Source organism: Echinops telfairi, unplaced genomic scaffold (genome assembly GCF_000313985.2).
Source record: "Echinops telfairi isolate 266 unplaced genomic scaffold, ASM31398v2 ScPeMD7_7474;HRSCAF=8512, whole genome shotgun sequence".
Classification (NCBI taxonomy): domain Eukaryota; kingdom Metazoa; phylum Chordata; class Mammalia; order Afrosoricida; family Tenrecidae; genus Echinops; species Echinops telfairi.
The window spans coordinates 5,979,498-5,993,839 of NW_022111378.1; the positions used below are offsets into that span (position 1 = coordinate 5,979,498).

The window sequence follows — 14,342 nt, forward strand, 5'->3', positions numbered from 1 at the left end:
CGCCGTGGTTGTAGGAGGCCGGCCACATCAGGTAGGACTTGCTGGTCTGCAACTCTGCCCTGCTGGGATGGAGACGTCTATGCAGGATGGCAGGCCAGTGGCGGCGGGAGAATTTTGAGTGTGACACCTTGGGTATAGTTGTCCTAGGGAGGCTAGGGAGCTGACAGCTGCATGCTTGTTGGCGAGGAGGCTTGGTTGGGAGTCTGCTGTGTCCTGGTTGGTGGGGAGGCAGTTAGGCAGGTGGTGACAGGGAGGTCTTGGAGAAGGTATTTTCTTGGATGGCATTGTAGCTGACGGGTGTGCCCTTGGTCACAGGAAGTTTGGCCGGGTGTCATCTGTGCCCTCATTGGCAAGGAGGCTTGGTGGGGGCCAGCCACTTGGCAGGGGGTCAGCTGTGCCAACTGTAGTCAGGATGCTTGGCGGTGGACAGCTAGGCCAGTGAGGGTGAGGAAGTATTGGAAGGGGCACCTTCTTGGATGGTCCCGGCAGGGTGGCATCACAGGTGACAGGCATGTCCTCAGCAAAGGGGAGGCTTTGCAGTGGGCATCTGTAACCCGGGACATGGGAAGTTTTGCAGATGCTCAGCTGTGCCCTCCTTGGTGAGGACGCTTTGCCGTGGGGCAGCTAGGCCGGTGGCGATGGGGAGGTTTTGGATGGAGACCCTTCTTAGATGGTCACAGCAGGGAGGCTGGGCTGCTGGCAGGTGTGCCTTTGATGACAGGGAGGCTTGGCTGGGGATCAACTGTGTCCCCACTGCTGGGGAGGCTTGGCTGGGCCACACATTGGCCAGTGGCAGCAATGAGGCTTTGTGTGGCAGCTAAAGCAGTGTCGGCAGGAAGGCTTGGGTGTCTGGCTGCCAACCTTGGCCCCACACCAGCCATCCACGAAGTCCTCACTGCATCGCAGCATCGCCTTGGCAACATGGGCGCACCAGGAACTGGAGTGCAGGCTGCAGCAGCAACAAGCCCCTGGCCTGGCTCTAGCTCAGTTCCTATCCTCTCACCATCCGCAGGGTCTGGGTTCCAAACTCTTTTGCCCCTGCATTGTGACCTAGGAGGGCTGCTCTATTATCTTTTCATTCCATTTCCCCACCGACTCTGGTAGTCCCCTCATAGATGTACGTATATGCTTATGCATACCTATATATTTCTTTAATGTACCCAAGGGACTGCAGCCCATGGATTCCCTCACTTTCCCTCTTCCTCTCCTCCTTCTCCCATGTTAACATCTGACTACCCTCCTACTGATGGCTTCTCCTTCACTCCTCCCCTCTCCACTCCGCGGACCATCAAAGCCTGATTAATTGGGCAAGAAAAATCTTTTTTTGAAGCAGCAATGGTCTGATATGATGTTTGTCCTTTTGTGTTTGACTAACCATTCAATATCATGTCCTGCAAGTCCAACCATGCCGCGAGGTGTTTCACAGAAAGACATCGGTCTTTCAAGATGTGTAGCATTCCATTGCGTGTCAGTATCAAGTGTGTGTATGTATCCAAGTTTATTTAGTCGTTCTTCTACCCATGGGCACTTAGGGTACCGCCATGGTCTTGCTAATGTGAATAGTGCTTTGATGAACATACGTGTGCATCTGTCTGTTTGGGCAATGTCCTTTATGTCCAAATAGCATGATTGCTGGGCCATATCATACTTAACCAAGCTGTATGCTGAGCAAATGATCAGAGAAGCTGGATTAACCATATGAGGAATGCAGCCTCAGGATCGGAGGCGGTTTATTCACAACTGGTGATGCTCAGATGACCCAACCTTCTTCGCTGACATCTAGGAGGACATCAGCACTGGCTGATGAAGATCAAGGATTGCAGCCTTCTCGGTCAATGTAAGAAAAGCCGGAATCCTCACAATGGGACCAGTAGTTAACGTCATGTAAACGGAGACTGAGGTTGTCAAGGACTTCGCCTTACTTAGAGCCACAGTCCGTGCTCATGGAAGCAGCAGGCATGAGAGCAAACACTGTGAATCTGCCACACAAGACCTCTTGAAAGTCTCGAAAAGCAAGGATGTTACGTGGGGGACTAAAGTGTTCGTGACCCGCGCCATGGTATTTTCAATGGCCTTACACGTATACGAGAGTTGAACAGGAAATACGGAATGCTGAAGAAAACTCAGTGCATTTGAACTGTGGTGCTAGGGAAGAATGTTGAAAGTACCATGTCCTGCTGTGGTAGTTCCATAATCTGGTGTCAGTTTGGGACTTGAGAGGATTAGGAGTGAAGGGGTGGAGTCTAGTCTGTCAATTGGGTCATAGCCAATGAGGCCTCTGTGTGGGCATGGCCTTCTCCTGGGAATTCTGGGAACTCCTGTATTTTCCTCCTTGGAGGCGGGAGACATACTCTCTCTCTGCTCACTCCCTTGGAGACTCTCTACTGACAAGACTCACTCCCTGAGAGACACTCTGCTGACAAGACCCATGGCACTATGCTGATAGACCCCATTCCCTGAGAACTGGAGAAGACACGCGGAGACCCCTGCCAGTGCTGAGATGCTTACAACGCCACTGGATCCACAAGACTTCCCACTCACTGGTCTGTGATCTTCCTGTATTCGGCGTCATGGCATGTGTTTCGTGAGTCTGAAGAAGACTTCATGGATTGGTATCGAACATATGGGCTAATATTAGACTTTTGGACTTGGGCTGGGCTGGGCTGTTTTCTCAATATTCAATTGCTCTTATATATAAAGCTCTTTCTTATACACATATGAATGTCTATGCATTTGTTTCTCTAGTCTATCCTGACTAAACCACCTGCCAAAAGAACAAACAAGTCTGTCCTGGAAGAAGCATAGCCAAAATGCTCCTTCGAGGCAAGGATGGTGAGATGGCGAGACTTCATCTCACATATCTTAGACATACTGGTGGGAGATACCAGTGTCCGAAGAAGGCCACCGTGCTTGTTAAAGTGGCAGGGCAGCCAGAAAGAGGAAGCCCCTCAACAAGATGGAGTGACAGCGTGGCTGCAACAATGGCCTCACAGACAACAAGTGGGAAGGCGATGCAGAAGTGGGCAGTATCTCGTTCTGCGGTGCACAGGCTCACCGTGGGTCTGAATCATCCCGATGGCATCTGACAACACCACTTTAAAGAATCGCTAACCACTTCACATCACTTACTCCTAACTGTACAAACACCATGCAGTCACCCCCAGTTTCGGGAGGAGGAAACCGAGGAACTTAAGTGACTTATCTTAAGAGGAGCAAAGGTTTACATTCCTGACTGTCTGAGCTCAGAATCTGTGCTCTTTTACTGCTCCATACCACCTTCTCTCGTCACGGTGAGTCAGCTCACTAGTTGGTGTCAATCAGAACCGGGGGTTCACCTTTCTCAACTAGAATGCGATGGAGAAGATAGCACCCTACTTCTGGAATGGGGCCAGAGAAGACACGCTGCTGCTTCCATGCTCTCTCTCTTGCATCAGTTGCTCAGGGCAAAGATAACTTCCATGTCCTGAGGATAACTTTACGTGGCCCTGTGCAGAGGCCCGGGGTCCTGGGGGCACAGAGCCCTTGGCTGCTAACTTTTGAACCCACCCTCTGTAGGAGCCCTTCTACAGGAAGAATACCTAGAGACTTGTGTCTGGGAAGAACGCCGTGGTTGGTGGATGCTGTCCAGTCAACCGTGAGTCCAAGCAGCCTGGTGACGGGCAGGCGCTGGTCTTGAGCCAGCCTCACAGGCGTCCTCCCTTTCGGGCCATCGCTGCAGCCACTGTGCCAGTCCATCTCCTCCCGACTGTCGCACTTTCTCGCCGATCCCCGACTTTTTAAAGCAAAATGCCCTTTTATGGGGACTGGTCCCCTCTGATAGCAGGTCCAAAGGGCCTGAGACCTGAAAGCAAAAGTCAAGCCTCAGGTTGCAACAGCAGCCTCTCTCGTAAGCGTTCTGTCTGCCGCACAAGTTGTGATTTATTGAGAAACACCCCCCCCACCACCACCACCAAATCCCTGAAAAGATTCTCAGCTGTTTGCATATAGTGAAGCTCGGTTCCCGGGCTGTCATCCACTGGGAGCTAGCAAGCTCCAAACTCATGTGCTTTGTTAGTGGTCCTAAAAAGTTGCGCTCGCGCACATTCACAGCAGCAAAAAAGTAGGTCACACATTTATGGAAACACAGAGTCCCCCACTTCACAAGAAACGCAGCGGGTCTGCCTCAAGAGTTGAGAGGGACCACCTTAAGCAGAGATAAGATACACTTCACTCCGGAGGTGAAGGAAGTCCCCCTCAAGGGTTGACACCAGGACAGTGTACACTCTAGGGCAGCAGTTCTCAACCTGTGGGTCGCAACCCCTTTGGGAGTCGAACGACCTTTCCCAGGGGTCGCCTGATTCATAACAGTAGCAAAATGACAGTGATGAAGTAGCAACAAAAATAATGTTATGGTTGGGGGTCACCACCACAGGAGGAACTGGATGAAAGTGTGGCGGCATGAGGAAGGTGGAGACCCAGTGCACTAGGGGAATGCTCCCCATTCTTTTATGGCCTGTTCAAGTGGGAAGAGATGGTCAAGCACCTTTCTCTTGAGTTATTCGCTCCATCCTTGGGTCTCATGCATCATTGTCTGCAGGCTTATCTGGGCTGCTGCCGTGGGTCAGCGTGTCTCGGAACGTTTCAGGGTTCTCATCTCCGAATACAGCCCTGCACCAGGGTGTCTCAGCATGTCTCAAGATGGTCTTGGAGTCCAGTCCTGCAGCGGCCCGGCTTCAAGGTTAAAGGCGTCTGCCAAGCCAATTCTCCAGCGGCCTTTGTTCGTCTCCGCTTCACAGGCTCCTTTGGGCATTCCCTGGGCAGGCAGGGTAGAAGCCCCTGTCCTGCCCTTATCATATATTTCAATATTATGGGAAAGTGAGGCTAGGGGATTGTGTTTCTGGAAGAAATGCTACAGACTGAAAAAGAAAACGAGAATAAGTACTTGACCCTCCTCCCTAAGGCAAAAGCGTACCTTCTAATCCTGCCCTGCTGCCCCCGTTTGCAGAGGGGAGTAGAAAGTCCTTGGAGACTAGCTTTTCCTGAGTGGTGGATGCAGCTGCGGAGCCCTCCCCCTTGGAGAAGAGCGCCTTCCCTTCTGCCCCGTGGGTTCGCCTTTCTGCATGCTCAGGTCAGCCGGCGGGGCAGTCCTGGCTCTTTTTCAGTGCTAATGATTCAGCTCCACAGAGAGATGACTGGGAAGTACCTCGAAACACACTCTCCTGAGCTGAGCCTGGGATCCAGTCATTTGAGGAAAACCTCCTGGTAGGAAGCAGAGGCGGGAAGCAGGGGACATGTGGCTATAACGTTTGTGAACTCACTTGAGAGGTGGCTGTGGTGGAATCAGAGCGAGGCCATTTGAAACAGTCTTTGCTGTTACGGTTTTTGTCCTTGAGCCAGTTCTAACTCAGAACAGAAGGAAGCCCTGTCCTTGAAGACCAATGGATTAGGACTGAGGACCCAGAGAGACAACCAAGTACCTACCGACACCTGATCTCCGGTAACGACTGAAAACACATGAAATGGGGGACTACGTGGTGCTGGAAAACTGGGTCTCCACGAGCCCAAGAATGAAACAGGACCTGTACCTCACACCATCTACAAAAACAAACTCCAGATGGACAAAAGACCCAATTCTAAGATTAGAACCATAAAGATCACGAATGACAAAATAGGGACAAACTTAAGGGCCCTAAGACAAAGTATAGTACATTACAGAACATAACGAAAAGTAGCCACATTTTAGAATATGGACTGGAACCTAATGCAGATCAAAAACTTCATCAACTGAGTCAAAATAAAACCCACCAACCAGGAAAAAATACTTAGCAATGATATATCCCATAAAGATCTTACTTATAAAATCTATAGAAAACCATAACACCTAAAGATGACAAATACAAATAATCCAATCAAAAAATGGGCACAAGGCATGAACAGACAACTTATTAAAGATGACATCCAGGGGGCCAACAAGCATATGAAGAAATGTTCACATTCATTAGCTATAAGAGAAATACAAATTAAAACAACAATGAGTTATCACTTCACACCAACACTCTTTGCAAAAGTTTTTTTAAAAGAAGAAAATTAATGCTGGAGAGGATGTGAAGAGATTGGAATGCTCATACATTGCTGGAGGAATTGTAGAATTGTACAACCACGATGGAAATCAGTGTAGAGCTCCTTAAACAAACACAAATACAGATATTTATGATCCTGCAATCTCTCCCAGGGGTCCTCAAACTATGACCCGCGGGCCACATGCGGCCCGCCAAGGACATTTATCCGGCCCTCCGGGTGTTTTTATCCCTTTTGTTTTTGTACTTCAAAATGATATGTGCAGTGTGCATAGGAATTTGTTCATAGCTTTTTTAAAAAAAACTACAGTCCGACTCTTCAACGGGTCTGAGGGACAGTGAACTGGCCCCCTGTTTAAAAGGTCTGAGGACCCCTGGGTACTCTAAAGAAATAAAGAACAGAACACGAACAGACGTATGTACACCCATGTTTGTTGCAGCAAGTTTTTAATAGCAAAAAGATTGAAACAATAAAAAAACAAAAACCTCTGACTGTAGAGGGATAAACACTTCAATACATGGATACAATGAAATATTATGCATCATTAAAAAAACAATGACCAGTAAATAGCTTATGACAAGGGCAAAATTACAGAACATTACGATCAGTAATGTGAGTCAGTCTCATAAAGATAGATACTTTATGACACCATTACTACAAAGGAAAATAAAAGAAAAAGAAAAATGGCTTTCACACCGAAGGGTAAGACTTGAAAGACTACAAGGAGGCAGGGTAGGGGTGGGGGCAGGGAGAGGGACTGGACAGGAAATGAAGGAGGGAGGCAGGGGTGGGTGAAACACAGGAGGGGGAGAGTTAATAGGATAGGTTTAGCGATTTGATTTGACGAGATGTGCCGTTTGTATAGGTTTGTTTGGTAACTGTTGCATTCCACAAAGGAAAGGAAGAAAACATTTTAAGTCAGTTGAAACCTAAATAAAGAAATTAGATATCTATGGAGAGTACATTAAAAACCCTCCAGATTTCTTACCCATCAGACGTAGACATTGTCTGCGCGGCTGTAAGTGGAGGGAAAATACAACTGAGCAGGCCTTGGACTCTGGGCAATGTAGAAGTTGGTTTCAAACCAAGAGCACGCCAAGGAAAGCCTGCCCCAGCTCTGCTTCCCCTTCACCCTTGTCGTCATGTCTGCGCTCCTTGTTGGGCCGCGGGGTCGGCCCATCCCCCTGAGGGACTTCCTCTTTTCTGCTGCCTCGCCATTAAGCATGATGTCCTTTCCCAGGGCCTAGTCAATTGTGATCATGTGTCCAAAATACATGCGATGAAGTCTGCCCGTCTTCCTCCCTTCTGAAGACCATTTTGGACGTATTTCATTCAAGACCGATTTGTTTGTTCTTCTGGTAGCCCACGGTAGTTAATCATTCTTGGCTAACACCAGAATTCAAATGCACCGATTCTTCTGCGGCCTTCCTTAGGTATTAACTCGCTTGCACATCTTTACGAGGTGATGGAAAAATACCGCTACTTGGGTCAGGCTCACTTTAATCCTCCCAGTTATATGATCTCCTTTCTCTTTAACACTTTAAAGCGGCGGTTCTCAACCTGTGGGTGGTGACCCCTTTGGGGGTCGAATGACCCTTTCACAGGGGTTGCCCATTTCCTAACAAAATGACAGTTATGAAGTAGCAGCGAAAATAATTTTGTGGTTTGGGAATCACCACATGAGGAACTGTATTAAAGGGTCGCGGCATTAGGAAGGTTGAGAATCACTCAACAGGTTTGCCCAATGCAATTTGTCATTTGATCAATTTACTGCTGCTTTTATGAGGGTGGACAGAAGATCCAAGCAAAACCTCAACAAGGCCCATCTTTTCATTGTTCACCACCAGTAGACCCTGACTCAGGTGATCCCACACACAAAGGAGAAAATGCTGCCTGGTCCTGCGTCATTGCACGATCAACGGTAGACTGGACGACTGTGATCCACAGGTTGTTCATAGCCAATTGTTGAAAATAGGCCACCAGGCCTTTCTTCCTCCTCTGGAGGAGTCTGGACGTTCTTCTGAAACCTGTCCAGCATCCTAGCAACACATAGGCCTCCACCGACGGATGAGTGTACTCTCTGTCCATCTTACCCAGAAGACATACAAGTTAATTTTGAATTGCCCAGCCTTCAGAGGCTCCCTCCTCTGGCTAGATGTTCCCTATTTTGTCCCGATTTTGTCAGGGACCTTGTCTTTTTAAGCGGGTCTGTAACCCCTCAAACCTTTGTGAAGTTCACAGCTGGAAACCACTTGTTAGTGATTCTCCCCTCACGTTGTTAGCTATCATTTCATAGCTGTTCCTTTTTCGTTTGAATCACTCATCTACTGTGTGTATTTAATTATTAATCACAACGTACCCAAACCTTTACTATTAGCCTCTTAGAATAGTTACAAATTGAGCAAATAAAGCGATTGAATTTCTCCGCGTGAGCCTACAAACACCAAGCCCTGATTCGGGAAGGCAGTTCTTATCCAGCCGGTTGTCATTTGCTGACAGGCTGCAGTGGGCCCCGGGCTGTGAGCAAAGCAAGGTGGTGGCTGTTGTCAGTAGTTGCTATGCTGCGACGCAGGCTGAGCCGGTGCGTAACAGAACAGATGGCTGCCTGGTTCAGCACCCGGTGTTTTGGCTGTTGTGTCAGTTCCTCACAGTGACCATGCCCCTCATTTTGTCCACCCTCTACTGTACCAAACACGATGTCCTTTTCTGGTGGCGTGTCCCAAGTACATGGGATGAAGTCTCACTGTCCAGGCTTCCAAGAAGCATTCTGGTTGTATTTCTTCTAAGACGAATTCATTTGTTCTTCTGGTAGGCTGCAGGGTGTCCCGTATTCTTCAGCAGCAGCAGGGTGGGAATGCATTTTTTCTCAGGTCTCCCTAAGTGGCTTTCATGCTGTGCAGACAGGGATAGTGGCCTCTGTGTGGTTCTAGGGCCAATGTGTGCAAGATGTATAGGGCTCTCTTTGTATTAGCTGGGAAGAGAACTTCATTTTCTATCTAAGCATTTTAGCATTTCTCTTTGCCTCTCTGCCCTTAAAAAAAAGTGTTGTTTTTAAATCAGTAGGCTACTTTCTATTCATCCATTTAGTTGCTATTAAGTCTGGGGTAGTGGGGAACAGAAATTAGAGTCTTCTGGAGCTCAGTTGACCTTCAAAAATAATCAAAGTGGCAATTCTGCAAAAAGAAGGCTTTAAGACCAAGCCTGATGGAATGCCCATGTGTAGGTGTGAAAACTGGAAGCTTTTCCTGACTGAACAATCAGGGGGTTTACATTACAGAACAACTCCAGGAAGACTTAAAAATGCACCAGGGCGTCTTCTTATAAAAGATCGGGGTTGTTTCGTGTTTTGAGTTTTGTGGAAACACAGAAGCCTGAGGCTTGCTCTGTCTTGGGGGAGTTGTTTTTCCAGCTGTCGGTCCCCAGTGAAGGACTTTCTCCGTACATTTCATAAAAGACAGTGAGTTCAATTATTAAATCAAGCTATTTGTGGAAATGAACCACAGCATTACAACAGAAGGTTAATTTCATCATGTCTGGTCACAAGACAGAATCTTCCGATAGTCACAAGGATGTACATGTTGTGTACTGCTGAAGGCTCCCTAGAAGCAAGGTTGGCAGGGCTCTGGTGCCCTTACCTTGGACGTGTTACCAGGAAAGACCATCAAGATGGAAGGACCTCCTGTTTGGAAAAATGGAGGGTCTGCATTAACGAGGGAGACTCTGAATGAGATGGGTTGGCACCATAGCCTCTATAATGGGCTCCAAGATGTCAAAGTTGATGAGGATGGCATAAGATAGGCCGCTGTTTTGTTCTGTGTAAGCTCATCAGAAGTCACACCTGACTGGATAACAGCCAACAAGAGCATCACATGCACAAATGCACCCAGGGGTGGAATGCAAATACGTTAACAATCGGTTCGCTGCCCTGATGACCGTTTTAAGTATAAAAACAAATAGACCAAGAGGTAGTGTATTATTTCATACGGTTAATACTTAAATAAGAACAATAAAAGAGGTATACATTTAAAAAGAGTAAGGAATGTAAATTTGTGATTTCCACATCAGGCGGTTGGCCAGCCTCTGCTGAGGGAGAACTCTGGTTACAGGTGCCATGTTGACCACCGGTTCGCCGAATCCAACAACAAATTAGGTGTTGGTCCTGTCTCGAATTGGCTGAATCCCACCACTGAATTATTCCACCATGTCGTTCTTGCTGTGTCATAAAAGGATCACATTAATGTGATTCATATTTCCTGCATTTGCTAATCAGTTCATTCCCCCATTCCTCATTTGAAAAGGGCGAAGGCAAGAACGTTTATTCCTGCAGTTGACAGCCGTGGGGATCCCGCACCTCTGAAGGTTTGTTTTGAAACACTGCCAACGTCATGATCCACCTCTGTTGGTTAGTTTCTCCTCCCGCGGTTGCAGGTGAGGGAGTGCCGTGTTGGAAGTGATGCCGCTGGTATTTCAAATGCCAGCAACACCCCTCAAAGGGGCATTGTGTTTGTGGCGTTCCCAGACTGGGGCAGACCAGGAAGGAAGGGCTGATCAGCTCCCTTCCAAAATGAGTCAATGTCGCCCAGCGCCTATTGCTGCTGTAAGTAAGATGAGTCGTCCAGGGTGGGAGGCACTCTGAATCAACCTCCACCCCAACTGGGCACCGAACAGTGGGGACACTGGGGCAGCACCGGGTCCTGGTGCGCTCTGCTGTGGGTGGTTGCCCTGAGTCCGAGCGGATTTGGCAGCCACTAACAACAGCACCAGAGGGTCAACAGGTTGAATTGCATTTGTTAGCTAGAAGTACATCGGAGTCGGTGTACTGAGTCCTTGTACATCTTCAGCAGTCTCAGGTCAGGAAGGACCTGCCGCCCTGCTTCTCACACGAGGCTGCGAGAGGAGCACGGTTTGCAATGGGAGCCCTGGTTGCCCAGTGGTTCAGCACTTGGCTGCTAATGGAAGGGTCAGCAGTTGGAAGCCACCAGCTGCTCTGCGGGAGAAGGAGGTGGCAGTCAGCTCTGACAATGTATGCAACCTCATGGGGCGGTTTCCCTCTGTCGTGTGGGGTGACGATGAGCCTGCTCCACTTAACGGGAAAGGGTTGAGTGTTTGGGGGTGGGCAGCAGTGTTTTTTAAGGGCAACATGATGGCACTGCCCAATGCTGTCTTCTCAGTCTTTTTCTTCTGTGGCTGGGGGAAACCCGTTGCTAGGGGACACTCTGTTAGTCTGGGTACATTAGAGAAACAAATCCACAGAAACTCATGTACAAGAGAAAGTTTTATATAAAGGTAGGTGCACATCAAGGAAACATCCCAACCCAGGGCTGCCCAAGCCCACAAGTCCAACATTAGTCCATATTTCTGCCACCAATCACAAAGTCCTCCTCCATCTCACAAAACACACACTATGACGCCGACTGCAGGAGGAAAGCGGAGTCTGCATTGGGGTAGGTCCATGCGGCTTCTCTAGGGGATGTCATGCAGGAAGTGAGCCTTGCCAGCTGAAGCAGGGAACTGGCTAAGGCAGCTGCACCTTCGTCCAACCGTCAGAAAGCAAGAGACCCAAGAACTAGAAAGGTGAGACTCACTGAGCCATTTAGCCCTCCGCCCTTCAATTAACCCCACATGTGTTTCTCGGCTAGGTTGGCACAATAAACTTTAACTACCTCAGGCACTCTGTCCTTTCTCTGGTCTGTCTCCTCATTTGGAAGCTGAGAAGCCTGGGCCGGGCGTCCTTTGGGTCCTTTTCCAGGTCTAACTTGCCTGGAAGGACTCTGTGAATGCTGGTAAACACAGATACAGCAGCCGTGATTGCTGTACAGCAAAGACTTTTCCTGCCCCATGTTTTGTTTTTAGAAGCAAGTTTATTAGAGAGCATGAAATGAGATGACTACAATGTCAGGGAACATGAGGTTACATCAGGACATTAGAGAATGTCATGCCATCAGATTAGCCCCATGCTTCCACAGCAGTCAGCCGCAGAGAGAAGGCTTTCCAAAGACCACACGGCTGTGTTTCCCTTCTGCTTCTTGCTCTCCTCTCAAGATGATGCTTTTCCTGGCTTGGAGAATCCCTGGGGCCATATCACGGCCGGCTGAGGGTGTTTCTCGCTCGCACACGGTGGGCAGGTATTCACCCGTGTGCTAGTGCTGGCCTGGAGCCCAGGTGAAGGGGACCATGGCTGCGACAAAGCATCCATGTCATCCCTCACACCGGGTGTTGCCTCCTGTTTCACATCCGGGTGACCAAGGTGGCTGGTGTGTTTCAAATGACTTCAGCTGGCAGGGTTGCTGGTGGAGAGTGTAGGCTGTTACGCCCTCTGGGATGGCGAGTGCCATTGTGGTTGATGGCAGAGAATGGATGGGCTGGCAACTGAGAGGATTAGGCATTGTGGATGGAGCTTGGGATGCAGACACGAGCACTCACGCTTGACCCTGCATGTGTTCCACCTCCATTGTCCTGCCTTCACCTCTGAATCAGGAAATACACCTTCTGACTGGATCTTACCTGATGCCAGGACTAGGTAGTGTCCCTACTTTGAATTCCACGGAAGTATGATGATGCCCTCAAGGCTTCCATTTGGAAGGAAGGCATCAGCTCCACTTCTCTAGAGTCTGGAAGTGACGAATCCTGGTGCCATCCCTGGAGGTGGTGAGCGGGTGCCAGGCTTCTAGGCCTTTCCCTGTGGCAGAGCTCCTCTGCAGGGTCTTAAGTCACCCAAGGAGATGGCTCACCTTCAAAAGACAGCTTTTCACTGACTGACTGACTTTTCTGTCTTCCTGCTGGATGCTGCTGGACCACATGGAGCCAGCTACCCGCTTGCATCCCTGTTGCCATCACTACTCTCCTGGCTCTCTGCATTCTTAGGCCAATGACCAAGATTCTTTACTGGGCCCTCCAGGCACAAGTTCTTTCCACTTCAGAGGAGCCAGTACACTCTTTCTACATTCGTCTTTCTGATGTGCAATCTTGCTGCTCCATGGTGCGCTTCCCACTGCCTTGAAAATTAAGTAAAAGTGCTTATCACAGAGTGCAAGCACTGTAACGCATGGCTCAGCCATGCCCCTGCCCAATGAGCAGCCTGTCCACAGCCACAGTCTCTGACCATGTACCATCTCTGGCTACCCGCTGCCTTTGTTCTCTAAGTCTGCGGTGCATCCTCATCCCCACTGCACAGCTTTGCCTGCTGATACCGTGCTCCCTTTATAAACTCCAGCGCCAACTGATGTCTGATTAAGGACTTACTAGAACCTCTCAATGTATGTGGTTATCCTCTACTCAGAGCCCCCAGAGCATGCATTTATGTTTCCTTTATGGTGGTGACAATCTACTTTCTACTACAGATTCTTTATGCCTTATCTTCAAAGAGGGTAGGGATGATGATTTTTACATTGAAATTCTCTACAGAAATACCATGGTGTCACAACAGTAAGTTCAGGTACTTACTGAATCGCTGGTTGTTGGCTTGAACCCACTTAGAGATTCCAAGGAAGAAAGGCCTGGCAACCTCTTCTTATAAAGATTACATCCATGCAGACATTAGGGGGAAGCTCTACTCTGTTGCTACCGGTCCAGAGGAACTTGATATACCCAACCACCAACATCCCTTGGAAGGTGACAGAGTTCTTTGTCTGCAGTAAGTATAATAGAGCCCTGAAGGATATTGTGGAATGAGCCCCACACAGAAAGTCACACAGGCCTGGAGGTGAATATTAACTATATTGTTGTGGTCAAGTTACATAGACACTTTAAGCCCTAGTTTACCCAAATGTAAAATAAAACAGGGTGCCCCTGAGTTGATTTCAACTCAAGGGAAGCCAGTGGGTATCAGAGTAGAGCTGTGCTCCATGGGATTTTCAATGGCTGCAGTCTTTCAAAGTGGATCTCCAGCCCTTTCTTCTGATGTGTTTCAGGGTGGACTTGAACCTCTATCCTCTCTGTTAACATCTGAGTACACTAACCATTGGCATCAGAGTATGATGGTGTTTTCCCCTAAGGCAGTGGTTTTCAACCTTCCTAAGGCCACAGCCCTTTAATACAGTCCCTCATGTGGTGACCCCCAACCATAACATTATTTTTGTTGCTACTTCATAACTGTAATTTTGCTATTGTTATGAATCAGGTGATTCCTGTGAAAGGGTCATTTGAACCCCAAAGGGGTCGCGACCCAAAGGTTGAGAACCACTGCTCTAAGGGTTGTTACAAACCTCACATGAGATAATATATGTAAGCCACCCTTTTAATGTATGAGGTACACACAAGTATAAGTGTAAGCTGTCAATATTTGG

General features: G+C 48.5%; 1 protein-coding gene across 2 annotated transcripts in view; it reads left to right on the forward strand.

Annotated features, from left to right (window-relative positions):
* Positions 1–14,342, forward strand: part of LOC101643983 (protein FAM107B) — a 331,769-nt gene that overhangs the window by 129,161 nt on the left and 188,266 nt on the right. The window lies entirely within an intron of this gene.